The 16,687-nt window shown below is 38.2% G+C and overlaps 1 non-coding gene across 1 annotated transcript; it reads left to right on the forward strand.

The window, feature by feature from the left end:
* Window positions 1-2,349: 2,349 nt before the first annotated feature.
* On the forward strand, window positions 2,350-2,447 carry LOC117280776 (small nucleolar RNA snoR27). The gene has a single exon (XR_004511352.1). It is a non-coding gene; the product is annotated as a small nucleolar RNA snoR27 (small nucleolar RNA).
* Window positions 2,448-16,687: the final 14,240 nt, after the last annotated feature.

A 16,687-nucleotide genomic window follows, 5' to 3' on the forward strand; every position in this document is an offset into this window, starting at 1 on the left:
ATTAGAGTTGTTGAACATTCTTGTCTTCTTCTTATGGCTGTCCATAATTAGTTCATTCAGTGTGTTGTAGGCCTATGATATGGTGTTGAAGTACTACTAGCATGCTGACATAGAATTGTTATTTTCCTTGTTTCGCTTGTTTCGCTTGGTAGTTAGCAAAGATCTTTCTTTCAGGGTATGTTTTTATAATTTTAATGAAAACTAATCGGTTACCTCCATTGTTCAACTTTTTTAATTCTGATAATTTTTATACTTCCAATATATATTATCACCTTGATCTTGAACCAAACACTGCTCTCACCTTATAATTTGTTTCAGCTTTGGTAAAAGCTGATTACTCCACACTTTATTAAATTTTACGTTTCCAAGTCGTTTCGTCAACCCCATAATCTCTTACCCCCATCTTTCACAGTCCCATCGCATGCGGTACAGTTTCTCCAGTATCTACTTTTGTTGTCTTTCATTTATTTATTTGCTTGAAAAGATATATGGTATATTTTATATATGTTTCATGTTACACGAAGGAACTTTTCTAGTATGTTTAGTTCCTTTTAAGTCTTTTACAAAGGTTTCCTAAGCAAAACTAGGGGAAGAATCATGATACAATATTTTCCCTTAAAAGGCTACTATATGCACTAAGCAGTTTGCGATGATTCCCTTCCCCGAAGATGTGTGACAAGTAGTCTGGCTTATCCAAGTGGTCAAGCAGCAACCTGCAATCTATTATCATCTGTGAGAAATTTGTGAATATTAGTTAGTGCAAGTATAGATAATGTTTTTGTGAGTCGCTGTTAATTTCAAGCGGAGTTAGATTAAGTTCTCCTGCAATCTCCAGTCCTCCATTTTAGTCCTTGAATTTCAGCTCCTAGCCATTAAATATCATTGTTTGTAGTTTCAAGAACCTTTAATCCTTATAGTTTCTTATGACAATGACACCTTCTATGCCACTTTGTCTAGTTTTTGCATTAAAGGCACCATCTGTTTTGAGCTTTTAAGATCTTTCTTGTGTTGGATTGTTGCAGATGAAATCTATTATCATCTGTGAGAAATTTGTGAATATTAGTTAGTGCAAGTATAGATAATGTTTTTGTGAGTCGCTGTTAATTTCAAGCGGAGTTAGATTAAGTTCTCCTGCAATCTCCAGTCCTCTATTTTAGTCCTTGAATTTCAGCTCCTAGCCATTAAATATCATTGTTTGTAGTTTCAGGAACCTTTAATCCTTATAGTTTCTTATGACAATGACACCTTCTATGCCACTTTGTCTAGTTTTTGCATTAAAGGCACCATCTGTTTTGAGCTTTTAAGATCTTTCTTTTGTTGGATTGTCAAGATGAAGAACTTAGTGGCTTTAGTTACAGGGTGGTTTATCTCGATATAGTCCTTTTTATTGTTAGAGGTGTTAATTCTTTATATATGCCCTATAAGGTAAGACAAAGAACCACGACAGGCATTGGTTGAGCCATTTGCTCGCGCTCATCCAGGTACCCTTGATCCAACATGCCTCCAGTGCTCTAGTCTAACAGTAACATCCACCATGGGATGTGTGGGTTAGACTCACATCACGGGTTCGAATCTGATGAAAACAAGAGCCTGGTATTCAAGTGGAGAAGAATAGAGGAGCAGGTTTATCCACCGAGTTTAAACCAAATGCCAGCCCTCAGGGATTTCGTGGTTATAAAGAAGGCATCCTTGATCCCACTTATGATCCTCAGTAGGTATATGCCTGGGTGTACTGGTAGCAATATTTTGTGTGAGCCATGCTGGCTTGACAATGTGATAGACTGACAGTGGTTATACAACAACAACCCAGTATAATCCCACTAGTGGGGTCTGGGGAGGGTAATGTGTACGCAGACCTTACCCCTACCCTAGGGTAGAGAGGCTGTTTCCGATAGACCCTCGGTTCCCTCCCTCCAAGAACTCCCCACCTTGCTCTTGGGGTGACTCGAACTCACAACCTCTTGGTTGGAAGTGGAGGGTGCTCACCACTAGAGCAACCCACTCGTCAATGGTTATAGATATGTTCAATATTTCCTTGGGTAATAATCGCAACGACTGCCAAGCAGAATTTTCCTATACTTTAAAGGGGCTCGTGTGGGGAGTCTGATACTTCAAATTATCAAATAAGCCATAAAATGGGCGATTTTTGTTCGTCTAGTAATATTCCTTATTCAGTTCAAGTTATGTTTTTTTCCATCTGTTTCCTTGGATTATTATATGCCGAGCTGACCTCAATACATGAAATGATTCGAGCTCAACACAGAATCCATAGATAAAAGACTCATGTCATAACTCTGTTCTATTGTCGATTAGGTAGTGTGTTATTATTATGGGAATTTTGAGTTATGTGATGGATCCATGTTGTGGTACAGAAATTTAAACTGCGTTATCTTGCTAAATTCCCAGTTTCTGGGATTGAAGAAACATTTTATTATCTGAGATCCAACCAGCTCTTTATCTGTTCCTCAGTTCCAGTTTCTGTTTTCTGCTTCTTTCTCAGTTTCTCTGCTCACAATCTATTGAAAAGTCCTCATTTTAACTGTAGCATTTTATATATTTGGTCTAATCTATACTCTGGTTTTAACTAAATCCATACTTTATAATCACATGGTTGTTTTTCTGGAATTTTTTGTCATGCAGCATTGCAAATGATATTGGTTTTGGATAGATTTCAGATTTCGTTCTCTACATGTGAATTTTATTGTTGCTCCAAAAAACGCACACACAAGTATACGTGGTTGACAATTAATATAGGATTGCAAGTAATATCGTACCCACAAGGACTTGTGATTAACTATTTACTAAATTAAACTAAGACTATTAATATATTCAAGCAATCTTCTAATGTATGAATATTTAACTAAAAATAACCTAGAGTAGCAAACTAAGCGATTGCAACAAACAAGTCGGCAAGCATAGAGACGAATTCAATGGGAGAAAATATTCCAGGGTTATGCTAACAATCCCGCTGAATCTTCCACTTAAATTGTCTAATTAATTTATCTGGTTTATTGATTGATAGGGTTAATATTATTCGTAGTATTCTCCCGAAGTACTACTCGTCTAGTCAAGATAACCTAATGCCTATATTCCTATGGAATTAGGATTAACAAGAACGCATTAATAATTCCTGTATAAAAACCAAGCAAGGCGATTAGGTATATTCCTATCCTTACCACAAATCCGTTCTCGATACTCAAGTTCAAGATCTCGCTCTGCTCAATCTTATATGCAATCTAGAATTCCCTATCCCAAGTTTAATCCTAGATTCGTAGATTGTATTCAATTGGTGATCAAGCAACCAAATAATTAAACGCAAGATTGAATAACTAAATCAATATGATAAAATAACAAGAACAATTCAAGTTTCAAACTACAACGTTCATGTAGCACCCACAACTCTAGAACTAATAAACTATGAGATTAAAAGAAGAGAAGAGAGGAAAAACTTGAAAGCTTGCTCCAACATGTCCCCAATGTGAATTCTCCTTCAAAGTGGCGTGTCCCCCTCCAAAATAGATTTAAACTTGCTTTCATACGAGTTGGGAGCGTCTTGAGTCGAAATAACTTTGTCCCGGACGAAGTAAAAAAGTTTCACGTCACCTAGTGCCCAGGGTAGCGTGGGGGGCTAGCCCTGGCGCTGGAAATTTTTGTGCTTCCGGAAGTTGCGCCACAGGTAGCACCCACGCTAGCCTGGGCGCTACACTATCCCAATTTTTCATTTTGTTCTCTTTTTGCTTCAACTCGTGCACTTTCGTCCCACATTGCATTCGGATGACTCCTACACACAAAAATACCACGAATTAGCACAAATTATTACATTAAACATCCGAAATCTACGAAACATGAGTAAAATGCGAGGCAATATGCATATAAATATACACACTTTAAGTCGACTATCAACACCCCACACTTAGACTCTTGCTCGCTCTCGAGCAATGGAACTCTCAACTACACCCCAACACGTACACATCAACTATGGAGGAGCAATTCAATTTTTAATCATACACTCTACCCTTGACTATGATCGATACCGGCAATCAAGCATGAACATACAAAATTCACATTCTTCCCGTTTTAAACACGCCCAAGTATAAGCATTTTAGTTCAACTAATTCAAACAATCTATCCATAACCACCCTACCTCAAGAGCTGACTCGTTACCACTAAGCACCCTCAACTCGTGCACTCACCCAACAAGAAAAGTTCACAACATCACCCATCCGTCATAAGATCATGTGCCCTCACTAACAAACAAGGGGGTGAATATAGAAATAGTCCACACATTCAAATATAACCTTGGACATAATTTAAGGACATCACACAATTAAACAAAAGTCACTCACTCTCACAAAGAATTTCATATGCATCCCGTGGTCATACCATAAGCTTGCCCGTAGTGTACATCTCTATTAATCTACGCTAGCCAAGTCTAGGATCAATTAGGTCTTTCCGGGTTGTAATGTAGGCTAAGGGACGAGTAGGATACATTTAGGAATAGTGACTAACCCTCTTAAGTACTTTAATACATTATTGTCACGTCCTTAGTCTTTAACTAAGTACACATGTGATACTTGACAACTCGATCACGATCTTGCACAACTTGCTCACGTTCTTGCTATGCCAAGTCAGCCTTACTACACTGAGGATCGCTAAGGAAATGTTAGAAAGAACACAAGAGAATTGCTAAGGGAAGCTTTGTAGTAGAGAGAACTTGAATTGTTTTCTTGGTGAATTACAAATGAATGGCCCTCTTTATATACTAGTGTCCTAGGGGCAAGTGTGTAAATATTAATTGTTACACAAGTCCCTAATATTTATAAGATAAGGGCTTTTCTAGAATTCTCTACACGCCTAATAGATTCCATAACCTTACTACACTGAGGATCGCTAAGGAAATGTTAGAAAGAACACAAGAGAATTGCTAATGGAAGCTTTGTAGTAGAGAGAACTTGAATTTTTTTCTTAGTGAATTACAAATGAATGGCCCTCTTTATATACTAGTATCCTAGGGGCAAGTGTGTAAATATTAATTGTTACACAAGTCCCTAATATTTATAAGATAAGGGCTTTCTAGAATTCTCTACAGGCCTAATAGATTCCAAGGACTTTTCTAGCAAATCTATAGGGATCTAGGGTCTTCCAAAGGAAATGTCCATACTTCTCTAGAATCTTCTCATAAATTCTAGCCTTCCACTTATGTAAGCTTCCACATGGCATTAATACATGCTAAATGGTGCCTGTGTGGCATGATGATATGGCGGGTCATCATACTACACTCAAAAATCAAGCACTTCTAGGAACCGGTGCCCAAAGAAAAACCAATGGAATTACTACCTAACTAATCAGAAAAAGTCCGAACTTTTCCTGATTTGTTTTTAATATTTTTATTTTTTAAAATAATTGTCTACTACTCTAAACTAGACTACTTCTAGCTATGGGTAAAAAAAAATAATGAGAATTATTTTTATACAATTATACTCAGAAAGTAATTTTTTTACCCCACACTTATGACATGTATAGTCCTTGATGCAGGGATCACAAAGAAAAATATTAAAACAAGGATGAGAAATACTCTCCGAGATCCTTTAGCGCCTAGCTAGCAACATGATCCTCAATATTAAGGGTCGGGACGACCCCACACTTAAGCTCAAACATGCTCCTCAACTTCAACTTCATGTACTCAGACATCCCCTAATCTGCAAAATAAAAACAAACAAAACGTAACACAAGGAAATAAAATAGAAAAACAAAATATCGAATGGGTTGCCTCCCAACAAGCGCCCTATTTATAGTCATGGCACAACTTACACCAACTTTACTACTTTTTCCTCCACCTTGAAGATATAAATTGTACCCCCAACATTGATCCAAGCTTGCGATTATGATTTTGGGGTGGTGCTACGAATACAAAAGAACCAAGCAAATAATAATGCACTTCTTGGCTTTTAAGTGAGGGATGTCGTTTTGTCTCATTGGCATCACAAATTTCAGAATGTATGCACTTTGTTCCCCATCCATTGACTCCTCCATAGGCTCGAATGGACCAATCCTCATGTCAATATCCAAACACATTGTTGAAAAATGGTTAGAATGAAGTCCAATGCACTTCACTTTTGACATCCTCACTTTTGCACACTTCGCCAACCTTGGCATCATTAATAATATTTTGGTCGAATAGTTGGAATTCCTCTTTTCACTCCACAAGATGGCCAGTATCCATAATAATTAGTTGTAGGGTATCGGACGCCTCAATATTTTTATTCAATTGAGCCTGCAGGTCATAGATATCTGAGGCAAATTGGTCTATCTCTTGCATGAGCTCAGTTTTTTCTTCTATCAGCTGTTTTGCCATATGTGAGAGACCATTACGGAAAAACTCATAAAACTTTATTAGTTGAGCTTGCTCCTCTCGCCAAGATTGTCCTACTATATCTGCTTCTTCTAAATTATCTTCTTGTGGGAACTTGCTCTCTTTTGCCAATTCTTCTGCTTCGGCCTTCATTCTCGTGATTGATGCACTAATTCTTTATATAGCCTTTTGATTATCATCTTGTTGCTCGACTACTTGCCTTACCATATCCATAATACGGGCAGTACGTTGCATATCCTCCACTTCAAAGTTTCTGTCAAACTCACAAACATTATTAGAATCATCATAATAAGGGCACAAAGAAGGATAAAAAGAATTAGAACAACCATCCCAATGGCCACCTAGGCAACCACACACATTATGAATATTCCACTCATAAAATTGAGATTCACAATTTTGCCACAAGTGCGGTCCTCCACAATATGGACAAGGATCACAAAAGTAAGAATAACCAATATTCAACCAATTCTCATTCCAAAATGCCATGTCTACAAAGATAATGAAATATTAAACTAAACTAAAACTTAAAAACATGAATAGACAAAAAGTAAAAGTCTAATCTAGAAAAATAGCTAATTTCTAAGTCCCCGGCAACGACGCCAAAAACGTGTTGCTCCAAAACGCACATGCAAGTATACGTGGTCGACAAGTAATATAGGATTGTAAGTCCAGATATCATACCTACAGAGACTTGTGATTAACTATTTACTAAATTAAATTAAGACAATTAATATATTCAAGCGATCTTCTAATGTATGAATATTTAACTAAAACTAACCTAGAGTAGCAAACTAAGCGATTACAGTAAACAAGTCGGCAAGCTTAGAGATGAATTCAATGGGAGAAAATATTCTAGAGATATGGGTTAGCTGGGATTGAGGCTTCCACTTAAATTTTCTAATTAATTTATCTGGTTTACTTATTGACAGTGTTAATTTTACTTGTAGTATTCTCCCGAAGTACTAATCTTTTATTGAAGCTAACCTAATGCCTATATTCCTATGGAATTAGGATTAACAAGAAAACATTAATAATTCATGTATAGAAACCAAGCAAGGCGGTTAGGTATATTCCTATCCTAACCGCAAATCCGTTCCCGATACTCAAGTTTAAGATCTCGTTCTACTCAATCTTATATGCAATTCAGAATTTTCTCTCTCGGGTTCAATCCTAAATTTGTATATATTATTCAATTGGTGATCAAACAATCAAATAATGAAACGCAAGATTGAATAAATAAACCAATATGATAAAATAACAAGAACAATTCAAGCTTCAAACTACACCGTTCATGTAGCACCCACAACTCTAGAACTAATAAATTATGAGACTAAAGTAAGAGAAGAGAAAAAAAAAAAGTTGAAAGCTTGCTCCAACATGTCCCCAATGTGAATTCTCCTTCAAAGTGGCGTGTCCCGCTCCAAAATAGGTTTAGACTTACTTTTATGCCAGTTAGGAGTGTCTTGGGTCGAAATAACCTTGTCCTAGGCGAAGTAGGACAGTTTCACGTCACCCAGCGCCTAGGGTAGCGTGAGGCGCTAGCCTTGGCGCTGGGAATTTTTGTGCTTTTGGAAGTTGCACCCCAGGTAGCGCCCTAGGCTAGCCTGGACACTACATTGTCCCAAATTTCATTTTGTTCCCTTTTTCCTTTAACTCGTGTACTTTCGTCCCACATTATCTCCGAATGACTCATGTACATAAAAATACCATAAATTAGCACAAATTATTACATTACACATCCGAAATCTATGAAATATGAGTAAAATGCAAGGCAATATGCATATAAATATATACACTTTAAGCCGAATATCATTTATTGATTTCCTTTTGGACTTTTTTTTAAAAAATTTTCTTTTGTTTTTTATGTTTGATTGTGAAATCAATAATGGAAAAGTTTTGATCTAATTACAAGAGATTTAGCAATTAATGCAATTAGAATAATATAATGATTTAACAAGTACAACAGAGCAAGAGCAACTCCAAACCAAACTGAAGGAACAAATCAACTCATTTAATTTATGGAGCGCTTATCATTAAGTAATGCTTGAAAAGTTTTTTTAAAAAAAAGTTTTTTTATTTATTTTCAAGACTTTCAAGTCCTATGAAAAAAATTAGTATGTAAAAGGTATGGCTACCTCTTCCGTTGAGTAAATAATCTTAGGTATTCTTTAGGTAATGTAGGAATTATAATGTAATAATACGGAGTTTGTTAACTTATAATGCAGTAATATAGATCTTTGTAATACTTAGAAAGTAGTATACAATATAAACTAAAAACTTATGTATACTTTTAAACCCAAAAAAAAAACCTTTATTATGAGAGTTAGTGTGATAACCCGATAGGTCATTTTCAGTTTTAGCCCTCATTTCTATATTTCGAAACCTTGATTAGCCCCGTTTAACTATTTTCGATTTACGTGCGTAATCCGTGTCTTTTTTCGAAAAGGTTTTATGAGGAAAATTGGTGAAAATGTGAAATCATACTTTAAAACTCATTTGAGTTGACTATGGTCAACGTTTTGTGTAGACGGACTCGGATAAGTATTTTGATGGTCCCGGTGAGTCCGGATCATGATTTGGGACTCGAGCGTATGCCCGGAATCGAATTCGGAAGTCCCTAACTTGATTTAACGTAATTTGTTGAAAACTAGAAATTTAAAGGTTTAAAGAATTTCTAAGTTTGACCGTAAGTTGACTTTGTTGCTACCGGGGTTCGAATTTTGGTTTCGGAACTTGGTATAAGTTTATTTCATTATTTATGACTTGTCTGCAAAATTTGGTATAAAACAGAGTTGATTTGACGAGATTCGGTCATCCGGTTGAAAAATTAAAAGTTCTTAAGTTTCTTTGAAAATTTCATTTGTTTTGGTGTCCGATTCATAGTTCTAGGTGTTATTTTGATATTTTGATCACACGAGCTAGTTCGTGTGATATTATTACCCTTGCGTGCATGTTTGGATTGGAGCCCGAAGGGCTCGGGTGAGTTTCGGATAGGCTACGGAGTGATTTTGGACTTAGAAGAATAACCGATGCCTTCCTGTTGCTGGTGCTCTACTGCAGATCTTGCATTTGCGAGCCTCACTTTTGTGAACAAGGCTTCGTATTTGCGAGCATGGTCTGGATTGGGGGAGTCTCACATTTGCGAGGTCAATGTTCGCATTTGCGAACTTGCAGCTGCCGCTTTTGCGAAGGCAGAGTCACATTTGCGATTCAACATGGTTCTGGGCTACCTTCACATATGCGAAGGAATGGTACGCATTTGCGAGTGGTATGGGTTCGCATTTACGACCAAAATATCGCATTTGCGATGACTGACCTTCTGAGAAGGGTTCGTATTTGCGACCTCTTTCTCGCATTTGCGAACAAGATATCATAATTGCGACATCCGCAGCTGGTAAAAGAGGGAAAAAACGGGATTTAGCTCATTTCTTTCAAACTCTCAACCATAAACATCCTAGAGGCGATTTTTCCAAGAGTTTTTTCCTTAAATTCATTGGTAAGCAACTTTAATCTACTTCTTTTCAATTACCCATTACTTTCCAAGTGTTTTCAATATTAAATCTAAGATTTTCATGGTAGAAATTAGGCATTTGGGTAATATTAGGGATTTTTGTAAATTTGAGATTTAGACCTCGAATTGAGGTCGAATTTTGAAATAAATTACATAACCGGGCTTGGAGGTGAATGGACAATTGGGTTTTGGTCCGAATCTTGGGTTTTGACCAAGCGGGCCCGAGGTTGACTTTTGTTGACTTTTTGGGAAAAGTATAAAGATCTTAACTTTATGTATTGTAATTGATTTCCCTAGCATTATTTAATGTTATTGAGTCAATTTTGGTTAGATTCGATTGGTTTGGAGGCGAATCCTAGAGGAAAAGTCCCGGTTGAGCTTTGATTTGATTGCAGAGGGAGGTAAGTGTCGTGGTTAACCTTGACTTAAGGGATTAGGACTTGTTTGTCTATTTGCTACGCGTTTAATGTATTGGTACAACGTATATGTGAGGTGACGAGAACTTATGCATTGTTGTTGGGTTAAAGCATGCGGGTGAAACTTGTTTCCTTATGATTTATTACCTATTTAAGTATGATATCTATGCTTAGGTTAGGTTATTACTTATTTGATCATTCTTTCCATATTTATTTCTTGTTTAGTAATTGTTGAGTATTTTGAAAGTTGAAGTTTGGTACCCTGGCATCATATTTGACATTAAATACAAATCTCCGCATTTTTCACTTCCTGAATTTATATTATCTTTGTTATATGGTAAGGAAGAGCGTTAAAGCATGAAGGGTAATGTCGTGCCATTGTATTTATCTCATTTATTGATTTATACATAGTAAGGAAGAGAGTTAAAGCACGAAGGATGATGTCGTATCATTTATATATCATTTATTCATTTACATTATGGAGAGGAAGAGAGTAAAAGCACGAAGGGTTATGCCGTGCCATTCATTTTATTTATTCATTGTTACATGGTGAGATCCAAGAGCATTTCGGTGCTTAGCGTTTCAGTTCTTTACATTTAGTTTGAAGTAAACTTTGGTATTATCGAGGCCCCTTGGGATTCCGAGCCTGGGAATAGGTCTGTGTGGTGATTTATGACTTGTACGCAAAATTTGGCATCATTCCAAGTTGTCTAAGTATGATTCGACGCGTTCAGAGCTAGTTGGAGAAGTTTGAAGTTCATAAGTTGACCAATCTGGTTTTAAGGTGCGATTATTAGATTTGATGTTATTTTATGTGTTTCGAGGGTTCGATCAGGTCCGTATTATATTTATGGACTTGGTTGTGCATTTGGATGGGGTCCCGGGTGGCTCGGGTGTGTTTCAAAACACCCGGAGCTAAGTCAAACACTACAGAATTATTGTTCTGATTCCTTCTTCGTGAACGTAAAGAAGGAGTCGTGTTCGCGATGAGGGAATAGGACTAGGTGGCATTTTCCCCTACGCGTTCGCGAGAGAGTGAACGCATTCGCGATGCTCTAGGCCAATGGCCTTCGCATTTGCGATCAGGCCTTCGCATTCGCGAAGTGTGAGGCCAGCTGGAGAGGGGGTGAGTCGATGGCCTTTGTGTTCGCGTTGAGTAGGTCAGCCACGCCTTCGTGTTCGCGAGTCTGGTCTCGCGTTCGCGAAGGGCATATTTTTCCTCGGCTTGGCATTTTGTGTTCGCGATCGCGAAGAAGGAATCACTGGGCAAAAAACATTTTAATGTGAGGACTTAGGCTTATTTTTTCCATTCTCATTGTGTTGGCCGAAGTTGGAGCTTCTTGGAGGGGGGTTTTCATTAAGCACTATAAGGTGAGTGATTCCTACTTAATGTAAGTTAAATACATAGATTATAGATAGATTCTAAAATGTAAAATGTAGAAATTTTAGGAGTTTGTTAAAAACTTAGGTTTTTATAAAAATGGGATTAGACGATGAAAATGATTATGGAATTTAGTAGAAATTATATATTTATTTTTGTGAGGTTATGAGTAACATTTAATTTTAACCAAATTTAAGGTTCGGGCACGTGGGCCCGGGTGAAGTTTAGGAACCTTTCAAATTGGGTTGGGTAATTACTCTAATAATCAAATTATGAACTTTTGGGCATATATTGATTAGTTTGTACCACCTTTGGCTAGTTTCGGATTCCTTGGCACCGTTATGAGACTTTTAGTGTGATTTGTGGACCGGAGAGTGGACTTGAAAATGAGGTAAGTCTCTTGCCTAACCTGGTAAGAGATAATTATCCCCGTAGGTATTCTACATGGTTATTTGCTAATAATGGTGGGTGCTACGTACGTATGATATGACGAGAGTCCGTACACAGCTAAAATCATGCTTATGTCTGGGTAGATTTAGGACTTTATCACGCATGACTGGTGTTATTTGCACCCAATTTGTTAGTTTAATTCCCTAAATTTATAATTAAAATTGGATAAATTATTGTAAAATACCGAGCTTCATTACTTTGAGTTTTCGCGGAATACTTGATTGTTAGCGGATCTTATGCCTTTTTTGAGTATTGTTCCTAGGTAGTAGTTATTGATCAGATTATGTAGAGTTTTCTCTATTCCTGTGGATCGGGCCGAACGCCTCGGCAGTATATTAGATGTATCTGTGGTTCAAGCCGGTCGACCCTCAGCAGTGTAAATATTATTGTGGATCGAGTCGTACGACCTCGTCATAAATCGTGCGTGATATTGCTCTAAGTCCGATTATACTTGATATTTCTTTCTTGATCTGAGACTTGAAAATTACTTGGTGGATCTTATGTGTTAAAGACTTGGCATGTGATAGTTGGAGACCTTAAATTGATATTATGTTTAAGAATTATTAATTAATATTTTTTATTTCACTGTTATTGTTGTATTTCATGCCTACTTATGAGTTCTACACTTTATTTACTGACCTCTAGTAAATGTCGATGTCGACCCCTCATCTCTACTTCTTCGAGGGTAGACTAGATACTTACTGGGTACATGTTGTTTTATTTACTCACGCTACACTTATGCACTAATCGTGCAAGATCTAAGGCAGGTGTATCTGGTGGCCAGTGCGCGTACCCCCGCTACCCGGAGACTTAGTGGTGAGCAGCTTCCTATATTCTGTTTTGCAGCACTCGGAGTTTCTTCCTTATTGTATTTATTTTTCTATCTATCTCTCTCCAGATAATAGTATAGGAGGTTTTGTAATTTCTACTAGTTTGTGTCACGATCCCAAATTCTCTCCGTAAGATATTGTGATGGCACCTAGTCTCTAAGACTAGGTAAGCCTAATCAAGTATGCAGAATAACTGAAATATTAAGCCAAATCTCAAAACATCAACATCTGTAATAAACATGAACTACAATTCAAGTATAACAACTCCCAAAACCCGGTAGATATAAGTCACAAGCTCTAAAGAGAAACACTAAGTATCCCTAAACATCATAGTCTAACGAGGATAAGGAAACAACATAATAAAGATAGAGGGGGACTCCGAGGTCTGCGGACGCTGGCAGATGTACCTTGAAGTCTCCACATACAGACTAGCTCACTGGTACCTGGTCTGGTAGGCAGTACCTGGATATGCATAAAACAATGTGCAGAAGCGTAGTATGAGTACACCATAACGGTACCTAGTAAGTGCCAAGCCTAACCTCGGTAGAGTAGTGACGAGGTCAAGTCAGGGCCCTACTGGAAATAATAGAAAACAAGGCAGAAGATATAATAATATAATGAAATGACTTAGAAGTGAACAATGAAAATTTACATAAAGTAATAACACGAAATCAAAGAAAGACAAATACAACATGAAAGGAAAGCATAAATCTTACAAGTTAAGGAACAACAACAATACAACAAATAGAGGAAATCAACAGAGGCACTCCCGAGGTACCGCCTCGTAGTCTTAAAAGTAAATATCTCACAATCTTTCTATATATCACCACGAGAGCCTTTATAGTTTGTTTTAAAAATTATTTTTCCGAAATAGCATCCCGCATTTTAGCCAACCTTATCACACCGCATGACTTCTAGTAGTTCCCTTACTAGCCACGTGTATCAAGCCCACCTTATCTCACCGCATGCGTTTCAACACCCAGACCTTATACCATCGCATGCATATCAATAACCACAACGGCACGGCAGAAACCTCGTGCAACAATAACAACCGCACAAACGAAACCTCGTACAACAACCAAACAGTCATCTCAACAAAAATCACGAAAACCAAAACATAACAATTGAAACAACGATATCTCAAGGATAGCAATTCAAGTAAAGAATCTCACAGTTAAATAAGGAATATGAAATCAAGAAAGCAGGTAATTCGACTTAGCATGTAGTACAAGTTACAAATAAGAGATAAGACAAGTAGACAGGTGAAATAGGCTAAACATGATAACTATACAAGCTAAAATAATCCAGTTAAAGCATAAAAAGGAAACTACTTAGATAAAATCGGAATTTCAATATTTAGCCTGTGTACGCACTTGTCACCTCGCGTACACGACCCTCACATATCACAAATTGTCACAACAATACTAAATCCTAAGGGGATTTTCCCCACACAAGGTTAGACAAGTCACTTACCTCAAACCTCGCTCAATCAATAATTAAGAAGGCCCTTCCCTCGAGATCGAATCTAGCCAAAATAATTTCATACTATAAATATAACTATAGAAAACTAATTTAAATAATGAAGTTATGACTTTAGCAAAGAATTAAAAATCGCTCCAAAAAGTCGACCCGGGCCTACGTCTCGGAACCTGACCAAAATTATAAAACCCGAACAATCATTCAATATCGAGTTCAATCATACAAGAATTACTCAAACCCGACCTCAAATCGCCTTTAAAATCTCCAAATTTTAGCTTAAGAAGTTTTTCCCAATTTTTCTCCACATTTCCAACTAAAACACTAATTAAATGATGAAAACAACAATAGATTCTTGTGAATTATTCAAAAATGAGTCAAGAATCCTTACCCAAATGAATCCTCTGAAAATCCCTCAAAATTTCTCCTCAATCCGAGCTATCTAGGTCCCAAAATGAATTAAGAAATCAAACCCTCAAAAATCCCCTTTTCTGCCCAGTGAATCCGCATCTGTGGACCTTACTGCCGCACCTGCGGAAATTCCATCGCAGGTGAGGTTCTCACTTAAGTCCCTCGGGTCCGCTTCTGCGAGCATAGGGTCGCACCTGCGCGTGCGAGCCTGTGGCAAACCATGTTGCATCTACGACCCAGATGCTCCTGCGCATCTCCCCACCGCAGAAGAGACGCTGCTTCTGTGGAAATTATTCCGCACCTGCAAGTCCTGCCTAGACTTCCCATTTCTGCCTCTGCGCTCCATTGCTCGCACATGTGAGTCTGCACCTGTGGCCAATCCCTCCGCAGGTGCGATAACACCAGAACTGGGAGCTTCATCATTTCACAAGTCCAATATTTATTCCGGATTCAATCCGAATCACACCCGGGCCCCCCGGGACCCCTTTCGAATATACTAACAAGTCCTAAAACATCATACGAACTTAGTTGAGATTTCATAATTATGCGCACAAGTCATAATTGACATTACGGACCTGATCCAACTTCCGAAATCGGAATCCGACCCCGATATCAAAAAGTTCACCCACACTCAAACTTTCCAAAAATCATCCAACTTTTGCCAATTGATGCCGAAATGACCTACGGACCTCCGAATCAACATACAGACACACTCCTAAGACCAAAATCACCCTATGGAGCTATTGGAACCAATGAAACTCCATTCAGGAGTCGTCTTCACACAAATCAAACTACGGTCAACTCCTACGATTTAAACTTCCAATTTAAGGACTATGTGTCCCATTTCCACTCCGAAACTCTCCCAAACCAGACACCAAGCACCCCGACAAGTCACGTAACTAGAGAATGAGATAGTGGGAGCAATAAATAAGGGATCGGGGCTAATACTCTCAAAACGACATGCCGGGTCATTACATCCACCCCCTCTTAAAACAAATGTTCGTCCTCGAACGAGTATAGAGACATACCTGAAGTGGTAAAAAGATGAGGATAACGGCTGCGCATATCATGCTCGGTCTCCCAAGTTGCCTCCTCGACCGGATGGCCCCTCCACTAAACCTTCACTAAAGTGATGTTCTTCGACCTCAACTTTCGAACCTGCATGTCCAAAATGGCCACAGGCTCCTCGACATAAGATAGATCCTTATACAACTAGATTGAGCTAAAGTCTAACACATGAGACAGATCGTCGTGATACTTCCGGAGCATGGAAACATAGAACACTGGGTGAACTGCAGAGAGACTAGATGGTAGTGCAAGTCTGTAAGCCACCTCTACAACCCTCTTAAGGATCTCAAAAGGCCCGATATACTTAAGGCTCAACTTGCCCTTCCTTCAGAACCTTATAATACCCTTCATGAGCAAAACCCGGAGCAAGACCCGCTCCCCAACTATGAATGCAATGTCGCGAACCTTCTGATCCGCATAACTCGTCTGCCTGAATTAGGCTGTATGAAGTTGATCTTGTATCAATTTAACCTTTTCCAAAGCATCCTGAACCAAGTCTGTAACTAATAGCCTAGCCTCACCTGGCTCGAACGAACACACTGGAGACCGGCACTGCCTACCATACAAAGCCTCATACGGGGCCATCTGAATGCTCGATTGATAACTGTTGTTGTAGGAAAACTCCGCAAGTGGAAAGAACTGATCCCAAGAATCCTCAAAATCCATCACATACGCACGAAGCATATCCTCCAATATTTGAATAGTGCGCTCGGACTGTCTGTCCGTATGAGGGTGATATGTTGTACTCAACTCCACCTAAGTACTCAACTC

This window comes from Nicotiana tomentosiformis, chromosome 7, assembly GCF_000390325.3.
Source record: "Nicotiana tomentosiformis chromosome 7, ASM39032v3, whole genome shotgun sequence".
NCBI lineage: Eukaryota > Viridiplantae > Streptophyta > Magnoliopsida > Solanales > Solanaceae > Nicotiana > Nicotiana tomentosiformis.